This window comes from Nyctereutes procyonoides, unplaced genomic scaffold (genome assembly GCF_905146905.1).
Source record: "Nyctereutes procyonoides isolate TBG_1078 unplaced genomic scaffold, NYPRO_anot_genome, whole genome shotgun sequence".
NCBI lineage: Eukaryota > Metazoa > Chordata > Mammalia > Carnivora > Canidae > Nyctereutes > Nyctereutes procyonoides.
Window position 1 is genome coordinate 52,931,526 of NW_026575052.1, and position 10,597 is coordinate 52,942,122.

The 10,597-nt window shown below is 37.8% G+C and overlaps 1 pseudogene; it reads right to left on the bottom strand.

Annotated features, from left to right (window-relative positions):
* Nucleotides 1-9,587: 9,587 nt before the first annotated feature.
* LOC129514112 (high mobility group protein B1-like) lies at nt 9,588-10,336 on the bottom strand (annotated as a pseudogene).
* Between the last annotated feature and the right edge of the window lie 261 nt (nt 10,337-10,597).

Here is a 10,597-nt window from a genome sequence, read left to right on the forward strand (position 1 = left end):
GCCGTGGCATCTGTCCCCGGGGCCCGTTGTCTCTTGCTCATCATTTGAGCTTCTGAAGCATCTCATTGGCTCAAGAACATGTCCCCTAAGAGATATGACCTAGATCAGACCTGGCAAAAATGTGATTCAAGTCTGGCACGTCAAGCTTCGACCCCTCAACTCGTTCAAAATGCAAAATTGCAAAATTTCTGTGGTGTCAGAGAGAGATCCAACTGGGCGAACACAGATGTATAGTGTTTATCACCTTCTAAGAAATTAAGTCAGTTCAACGCACCTGCAGAAAATATGTACTATGTCTTATAATCTGTTAGGTGCCCTACATTAAGAGGTCACTAAAATTGTCGCACCATGTGTTTTATGTAAATATTTGTGTATATGTAGTTTCTTTTTTTTTAAGATTTTATTTTTAAGTAATCCCTGCACCCAACATGGGGCTTGAATTTACAAGCCTGAGATCAAGAGTCGTATGTTCTACTGACAGGGCCACCCGGGCACCCTGTATGTGTTTTTCTTAGTCATTATGGTGTACCCCTGTCCTCGAGTATATTCTGATAAAATTACTCTCTTGTTTCTTTCTCCATCACATCCATCCTAAATGACCTTGCTCTGTAATCACAAGATGTGCTTACGTTTCTTCCATCCTCATACTTTCTCCTCCCAGCTCTCCTTAACTAAAGCTCAGTCAACTTACGGATGTAAATAAAAAACACTGGACACATCTTAGGGCTCCTGAGGATTATTTGAATGAAGAGTTACATCAGTATTCATTCTGTCTTTCCCTCTCCACACAGACACACACATTTAAGCCCAGAGACCACCTGCACCCACTATCATAGAGCTCTTACACGAAGGGATTTAGCATAAAAGGAGAAGAATTATTTCATCCCTGAGGCTGACATTAGCGATGCTGTGTTGAGGAATCATACCCAGAGAGGAGGATCATTTCCCACTGGATTGAAAAACTGCATAATAGCTATTCATTATTTTAGATATCCATCCAAGACAGAGGATTTGAATGTAGGATGGCAGGAAGTATGATTTTATTTGGTTTTGGTTTAGACACTCTCTTTCTTTTCAGGAATAATACTAATATATAATGATAGTAGTAATGACATATTGATGATGATGATGATAATGAAGATAAAACCTTTATGAGAATCACAGTATTTTACAGCAAAAAAAAAAAGTTGATCTAAAACTTAAATACCCTAATATGAGTTGGGTTGAGTGAGAAAATTGAGGAAATAGCCCACGGTCATTCAGCTGTAAAAATTAAGAAGATAATTTTAAGTTTCCTTCTTCAGATTTGTGTCACGCGTCATTGTTTTCTTATAGCTTTCCCCCAGATTTGGTCGTTCCATACTAAGGTGATCCCTGACTTCAGAGACATTATGTACATGAGTGATATCATTTGAAAGAACAACCAGTTCATCAGCGATATGATTATGATTATGATAATGATACAAACAGAATATACTGTTTTTGGAATTGATCATCTGGCACTTTTAGGTGATATCTTGTGCCTCCTACAAATTATATCTCCCCCAAGTCTGTAATAAATAGACTAATGCTTACTGCTATGTACTGCGAGGTATATATTATGAGAGTTACCTGGATATAGAGTCTGTATAATCCATTTTACCACAAAGAATACTTTGTAGACCTTATCTTGTTGATTGATTTATTTTTTTAAGATTTATTTATATATTAGAGAGAGAGAGAGAGAGAGAGAAAGATTCCCAAGCAGACTCTCCACTGAGCTTGGAGCTGGACATGGGGCTTGATCTCATGACCCAAGATTATGACTAAGCCTCAATCAAGTTAGATGATTATCCAATGGGGCCACCTTGGTGCCTGTATCTTCTTAATTTTAAACAAAGATGTAATTTATTTGCTCCATTTTCTTCTGCACTAAGTATTCAGGGAGCATAACCCACCTACTTGGAAAAGAGCTTTTGCCACAAGATATTAAAAACAAGACAGAGAAAAAAATTAAAAATAAAATAAAAACAAGACAGAAGAATCACCAAATGAGTAATCCTATGAGAATTTGTATCAGTTTGCTCCATCAAAATCTACGCAGGACAAACAAATAGCACTGTCAATATTAGTAGCCTGAAGTACCGCTTTTGAAATTTTAATATAGCGACTGACAATTCATGACATAAACAAAATATATTTCAGATCCAAACTGTTAAACAATAAACCATTTAATACATAGGTGCTGTATCTTAAATTCTCAAATTCTTTAAATGTTTTGTTTCATACTTAATATGAAAAATGAGTTGAATGCTACGGGAGAGACAATGAGAAATATTTGCAGTAAATAAATTACCAAAACATGAAGCACACGAGCTGAGGCGGAACAGAATACTAGGTGGTCACCTGAGAGAGAGAAAAGACCAGATGGCCAACGCACACACGACTGATTACAGGTTGGGGTCATCCCCAGCACTGAAGTCATGACAGGAACAGGACAACATGTCATCCTCAGTGAAATGGCATTTGCCCGTATAGTGATATCCCCAAGAAGAGTAAGGGATTCTTATTTATTTGGATTAAATCAGAGCATTCACATGAGAAAAATTAAGAATGTGTGGTTCATTCAACCTCCTGGTGTCCTGTGTACCCCGACATTCTGCCCCAGTGGCTGCTTGTGGGTATCTGTCCTTAGGTGTAGGCATGGCTCACACACTTCTGAACCCTATTTTCATCAGAACAATATAGTACAGATCTGTGCACATCTTCACGGGAAGACTGTCATCCCTTAGACAGTCGTAGAGTATTTCATTGTATGGACACCATGATGTGTTTGGGAAATCTAGTCTTTTAGGGATTCTTCTCTGTCATGTCCATGGCAGTCGATACTTTGCTGAATAACCTCTAGAATATTTTCTATCACTCTTGTTAAATGTGTCTGAAAGAGGAATTTCCTTAGGTTGTACCAAATCACCTTCATACCATTCAAGTTGTACAGCTGGGTCAGTAATCTGCGTCCATGACCCAAATCCGGCATCCAGCTTTCTATCCATTTTTTTTTCTTTTTTTGTGTGACCTAGAGGCTAAGAATGGATTTTGTCTTTTTTAAACGGTACCCAGAAATGTGCGTGTGTATGTGATTGAGGCCACATATAGTCTGCAAACCCAAATCAAAAACACTGACTACATGATTTGCAGCGCTCACTACAAAATGAAAATCCACAGCACCTTGTTCAAGAATTATTAGGACTCTCAAGACAGCAACAGTCGAGCGTTAAACCAGGCCAAGGCCCCTCCGAGTGGAGGACAGCCCGGGCAGGCTCCAGGCTCACGAAGCCAGGGCTGACATGTGTACTGTCTGGCCCTTGGCCCACGCCAACACAACCCCAAGCGCCATCAGTGACAAGGTCACAGAGCCTGTTTCCTCACAGTTTACTCGACACGGTTTGCCAGACACGGTGGTAAGAACACCTTCATGGGCATTTCTAGTCTGTGAAAGGCGGAGGAGGTACTGTGGAGGTACTCCTTGGAGTCCAAGTTATGTTTTCTTTTTCCATGAACTGTCTTCATATCATACCTCTGACCCCTGTAACTAGAGCATCATTAATCTCTTTCACATTACACAAGGCGCTTAATAATCTTAAAGAAAAATCCGTATTTTGTTCATGTGATGAACAACAAATATTTTCCAAATTTTCTCTTTGTCTTTTGTACTTTATTTCTTTTCTTCTTCCCAAGTAAATGTTGCTTACATGTTTTGTGGGATCAAATTAATCAGTGTTTCTCATCTCCTTGGGGTTTTCATTCATGCTTTGAAACCCCAAGATCATAGTTGTATGTAGACATAGAAATTCATTTGTTTCTTCAAGAATTTGATGGGTTCTTTTTCAATGATTAAGACTTTGACTCTCTGACCCTTCTGGAATTTATTCTGATACTAGTTAAGAAATTTAGTGTTGTGGGCTGAAAAATGTTCCCTCAAAATCTGTTGGCTCCCTCCAGGACTGGTTTTGGAGACAGCATCTTTAACAAGGTGATTACATTAAATGAGTCCCTGGGGTGGGCTCTAGTCCAATCTAACCAGCAGCGTTGTAGGAAGAGGAGGTTAGGACCTTGAAACACACACAAGACAGACCCCGTGAGGACACGGGGAGGGGATGGTGTCTGCACGCCCGGGAGAGAGGCCTCAGGACCTGCCCTGCCCACCTGAACCGTGGGCTCTCAGCCTCTTGCATAGTGGTATTTTGTTATGGCAACATGAGCAAACTAATAACATGGGGGTTTATATTTGCTGTATTAAGGGATACTTATTTAGTGACTCCAACAATATTTCCTGAAAAATCTCTATTTCCCTGCTCATTAGAAATGGCACTTTCCTTACAGTCAAATCCCAGTATTATTTGAGTTTATTACTGAGCATTCTGTTCTATTTCATTGACCCGTCCATCTAACAAAGAGATAAAATCACACAGTGATTATTACCTACTTCAGCATATGTTTTATGCTGCAGCAGGACTATCATTTTCTAATTATTCCATTTTGAAATTATATTTCTATATGTGTTTGTTCTTTTTTTTACATATAAGCATTAGTATCATTTTTTTCAGTCTTAAGTAAATACCCTAAATATTTTTAAAGTCTTAAATAAATACCCTAAATATTTTTAAAGTATTTAAGAAGATGATGATTTTGAATTTTCCCATTAAAACACGTAGTATCGATTCCACTTATAAGTCTTCCTTTGGGATCCCAGAAGTAGTTTCCATTTCTTTGTACACAGATCACACTGGTTTCTCACACCGTATCCCTAGATGTGCTACATTTGTTGTTTCTGGGGTTTATTTTGGTATTAGATATGAAGCTCATATTATAGTTACCTTGTTTGCATATATGGGTGTCAAATTTTCAGCAATTTTCTGGTTGTTTACAATAATTTTTAAATGATTTTTGAGTTTTCCAGATGTGCAATCACTTACAAAAACCACATCATTTTGCTCTCTGTTTTCCAGTTGTTGTAACTTATATTTTTAGCTTGATCCCACACATCAGTATAGAGCGGAGGAAGGAGGAAAACTGTCGTCATTGTCGACATCCTTGTATCACTAATTAAATGGGGATGATTTGGATGAAGTTTTTTTCTTTAAACTTGATGCCAGAAGTAGAAGTATTTATGCAGATTGAGTCAAAATTAAGAATAAGAATTAACTATTCTTTCTGCATCATGAGAAGGTATATGACTTGATTTGATAGGTTAAATTAGGATACAGATTTTTAAGTTTTAACCCATTCTTCCATTTTTAGAATAAGCCTCAGTTTGGCTTTATATATTTTTTTATTATGCTGCTCTATTCTATATCTTAAAATTTTGCATTGATGTACACCCAAGTAATTGGTTTATGGTTTCCTTTTGCCTTTTATTTTTTTTAAGATTTTATTTATTTATTCACAAAAGACACACAGAGAGAGAGAGACAGAGACACAGGGAGAGGGAGAAGCAGGCTCCTCACAGGAAGCCCGACGTGGGACTCGATCCCAGACCCCCAGGATCATTCCCTGAGCCAAAGGCAGATGCTCAACCACTGAGCCAACCAGGCGTCCTTCCTTTTGCCATTTATTTTCGTTTTAAGATCAGATATTTTCCTCAATCACAAAAAGAAATAGGAAATTCTCCCATTTGACTCTGTACTAGAGTGCTTTCAGAAAGCAAGTAGGACTGAGACGTTTCTGATCAATATGGGTTGGGAACACTTTTAGGGATAATGCCAGAAAATAAAAATTGCTTTTTCTTCTGTATTAATTATTCTGTTCTGGGTTGCTATGTCTTCCGGGATCAGTTTTGGCAAATCACATTTCCTTTGAAAAAACCCATCCCATTTACATTAATTAATTGCAACCTTATGATTATCTTTACTTTACCAAATTTGGTTCAATATGCGTCATTTTATACTTTGATATAAATTTAGTTTATAAACGTATTTAACCTTTATCAAAATGTTAAATTAGATTTTGAGGTTATATTGAATTTAAAGATATAAAAAATCATATAAATATCTGGCATTTAATAAATAATCACAAGGAAACTGTTAGCAAGAAAATACAACCCCAAGTAAGGCTAAAACACAAAACACTAAAAACAGACTCAAAATGATAAACATCACAAAGTTAGCAAGAAAAGACTTTAAAGTAAGTCTTGGGGCAGCCCCAGTGGCTCAGCAGTTTAGCACCACCTTCAGCCCAGGGCGTGGTCCTGGAGACCCAGGATCGAATCCCGCATTGGGCTCCCTGCGTGGAGCCTGCTTCTCCCTCTGCCTGTGTCTCTGCGTCTCTCTCTCTCTCTCCTCTCTCTCTCTCTCTCTCTCTGTGTGTGTCTCATGAATAAATAAATAAGACCTAAAAAAATAAAAAATAAGAAAAACAAAGTAAGTGTTAATCAGGAAACCATGAAGAAAAACAAGAAAATATTAAGTGTATATTATCTTTTTAAAATATAGGATGTGATGCCCAGATACTATGCAATAGAAAGAACTCAAATAAATTTAGTATGCATATTTCTGGATTAGGTGAATTATAAAAATTTAGCAAAAGAAAAAAGAATTACAGCTCATATGTGTATATATATATATACATATATATATTACATCATGTATATGAATTACATCATCTGCTAATACACCCATACAAAATCTGTGTTCAATAAATGTGCATATCAATCCTCAATATTATTTGGGCATTCTTGTAAAAGTCTAGTGATGTTTTGTATAATTCTTAGGTCACCCAGACTTCTTATGATATTTTAATAGAAAGAAGACATTTATTTTCACCTTACATGTAGATAACAGAATGCACACTTAGGGATAAGAGTTTATAAAGTCCTCTCAATACTTCTATTGGATTTCTAGTTTCCAAATGCTAGTTCAATCATGTAAAGATATTATTTCAGCACTTTATTGCTTAAAATTAAGAGTGCTGCTCTCATCTAGCAGAGATTCCAATTCTGATCCCCACCATTCAAGGACTGCACAGTACTTAGCAATCTGAGCATCAGAGAATGACCTTGAAACGCCCTATTCTTCCTAGGGATACTTTCTTTCTGATGACGGTATTTAAATAAACCTAATTAATCCTCTTCATCCCAAAGCATATTTGTTCAGCAGCAACTGGAAATCCTTAAGTGTCAAGAAACCGTATCTATATTTTTGTTTCCTAAAGAATCATGATAAATGCAAACCACAGGAGAATATGCAAAGTATTCGCCAGGTGAGGAAGGAAAGAACAAGTGGCTTCTCAAGATTCTGCTTCTGTTGGGCTCTATTCTTAATTCTTTCAGCAGTATCGGTAATGGATATCCACAATATATTTAGGGTAATCTTTTCCTCAAAAGAATATATCTATCTTTCTCTATATATATGATATAAAAACTTAAGACATGGATATTTTTGATTTAGTATCTTAAGCTATGAAGCAACAAGGCTGCTGTATTCCTTTTTAATGATATAATGTGATAGTACATTATCATTATAATATAGTACATTATAAAGGGAAGGGGCAATATCATGAGTAAATATTAAACAATAACTTATATATTTTAAAAATACAAGAAGATATGGAATTAAAGGTTTATAAGGCTAACTTTCTTTCCTGAATTGTGACATCAAATCTCCTAAGTAGTCTATAGAAAGTGTGAAAGAAACTTTACTCATATTGGATGTTTCGTTGGTAAATTTGCTTTGTTCATGTCTCCACAGCCCATCTAATTCAGTAATCCTGCAGCTGGATATTGGAATAACTACAATTTTGAAACTGACTCAGAAAAAAAATGTTTATTAGTCAAATTAAGGTGAATAAAATCATTGGGAATACTTTCTGACTCTTGATATAATTGATGATAACATGGAACAGTATAAAATCAAAAGTAAAAAAAAACTTCACGAGATAGAAATTATTTCTCTGGAAATTTCAACTCAGGTATCTATCACTAACTTCAGGTTTCTGTGTGAGAGTGTGATAACACAGCTGGGTCAGATGTCATGGGTATGTGTGTGCACAAGTGTGTGAGTATGGGTATGTATGTGAGCTGTGCAAGTGCATTCATGATCAGTGTCTGATATCGACATGGGGATCCACGGAGCACACACATTTGTAAATGCATCTGAAAACATCATGTTCTCTCAAAGATATTATGACTTATTAAAATGAGTTTATATAAACTCCATGGAATATTATTATTTATTCTTCTCAAAATGTGTTCATTTTGTTTGGACATAATCTTTGCTGGAAAACGCCAAAAGCATTTAATACACTGAGCATCAGTGTCCAGTAGGATTGTTTAAGCAAGGACGTAAGTCTTAAAAAAGTGTCAAATAGAGGTAGAAACTAAAAATATGTATTTGGATTTTACAAGTTATAGCTTCTTTGTTGGTAAAATGATATTTAAACATGATAAAATGATTTTGCTTGCCAGGGTCTATTTGAGGTGGGCCACGCAGAGAGGGGAGTAATCTGTAGGGTAGTGGGGAGGGTGGTCTGGACCTGGTGAATCTCCCTGCTGAGGACCTCTGATCCCACACAGCCATGCAAACCAGGCCCTCTGAACTGAAGTCCTACTTCACAGCGTCTGGAAACAACCCTGATCAGACGATGCGTACATATGAGATGTGACAGCCTGGAATAGAGAATGTCACCTGGGAGCAAGCGGATGAAGGGGTCGCTGATCAATCCAACTGAACAAAACACAGAGGTCACATTTTTTTCCCATTTGTTTCTGTGATGTTTTACTTATTCAGAAAATCAATCGCAGAGGAAGGAGTATTTATTAAAATGGACAGATGTTAGGAATCTTCTCTTGGAAATCAAGTATGGACAATTAGGTCATGAGCAAATGCATAGCAATAAATGGGAACACATATAGAATACATAATATGTTATGTATTTTATACCCCTTTTTCCGAGACTCCCCCAAACAGTCTTAGACAGTGAACCAGCTCAGCACTCTGCAGGTTCTCCAGAACCGTGACTGTTTCACTATCACAGATCAATTTGAGGGCAAGTAGTGCTCATAAGCTGGACGGTTGTCACCAGGCCCTCAAGGTGACAAATGATGTTTGGAGGGTGTCTTCTATGATAAAGAAATTTCTGGATCTTTCCTTTTTTTCTAATAAAAAAATTGTATTTACTTAGAAGCATTCAGAATGTCAACAAGACAGCTGCAACTTTTTTTTTTTGCAATTACAGAGTAGTATTCAGTTAACAGAATAACAATTATTTCGTAGAAGCTGCATCAGAGACAACTGAAGATGGAAAACTACTATCCCCATATATAACTAATTTGTGCTGTGCACCAACAAGAACCTGCTTTAAATTTCCATGGCAAATTAAAACCCCCACAGTACCAGGTGAGGTTAGTGGGTATTGAAAATACCACCGGGACAGGGCTACCTGAAGACACATCCGGTAGTGTGTTAACTATACAAAAAAAGACACTGTACAGTTTAAAAACAAATCTTACACAGGCTTACATTTCAATTTTTTTCTTTACAAGGAGTGAGTTGTGCACAGGGGGGTTAAATGCTTTATAGACAAGAAAAAAAAACTGCGCTGGAACCAACTTATTAATCATCTTCATCTTCATCTTTTTCATCTTTTCTCCTCCTCATCCTCTTCATCTTCCCCGTCTTCCTCCTCTTCCTTCTTTTCCTTGCTCTTTTCCGCCTTGACAACTCCCTTTTTTTGCTGCATCAGGCTTTCCTTTAGCTCGGTATGCAGCAATATCCTTTTCGTATTTTTCCTTCAGCTTCGCAGCCTTCTCTTCATAAGGCCGCTTGTCATCTGCAGCAGTGTTATACTCCACATCTCTCCCAGTTTCTTTGCAACATCACCAATGGGTAGGTCGGGATGCTCTCCTTTGATTTTTGGGCGATACTCAGAACAAAACAAGAAAAAGGCCGAGGGAGGCCTCTTGGGTGCATTGGGATCCTTCAACTTCTTTTTTGTTACCCCTTTAGGGTGGACATAAATTATCATTTCTCTTTCATGACGGGCCGTGTCTGCCTTAGCCGTGTCTTCAAATTTTCCTTCCTCTTTAGCAGACATTGTCTTGCACCTTTCTGAGCACTTCTTAGGAAACTCTGAGAAGTTGACTGAAGCCTCTGGGAGCTGCTTCTTGTGCTCCTTTCAGCAAGTTTGCACAAAGAATGCATATGATGACATTTTGCCTCTCGGCTTCTTAGGATCTCCTTTGCCCATGTTTAATTATTTTGCTCAGTGAGGCACAGAGTCGCCCAGTGCCCGTCTGGCTCTCACTTGCCCCGGCGCTGTCTCTATGGAACTCAATGTACTGCAGTGGCTGTGAGAGCGGGAGCCAGACTGGTCTTTTCTTCTCAAATGAATAAAAATTTCCCAAGTAAAGGTGTGTCCCACGTCTGTCTATAACCTCAGTGACACCTACCAGCTCCCTGTGCAAAGTGGGCACCACCAGTCTCCGCTGCTCTGCCAGGGTTTGTGCATCTGTTTTTTGGGACCAGTTCCCATCTCAGACCAGAGAACACCTGCTGTGGTAGCAACCCTCTGCCGCTGCTGACCACTGTATCACCTGGGGCTCTTTTTAATAAATGTCAATATT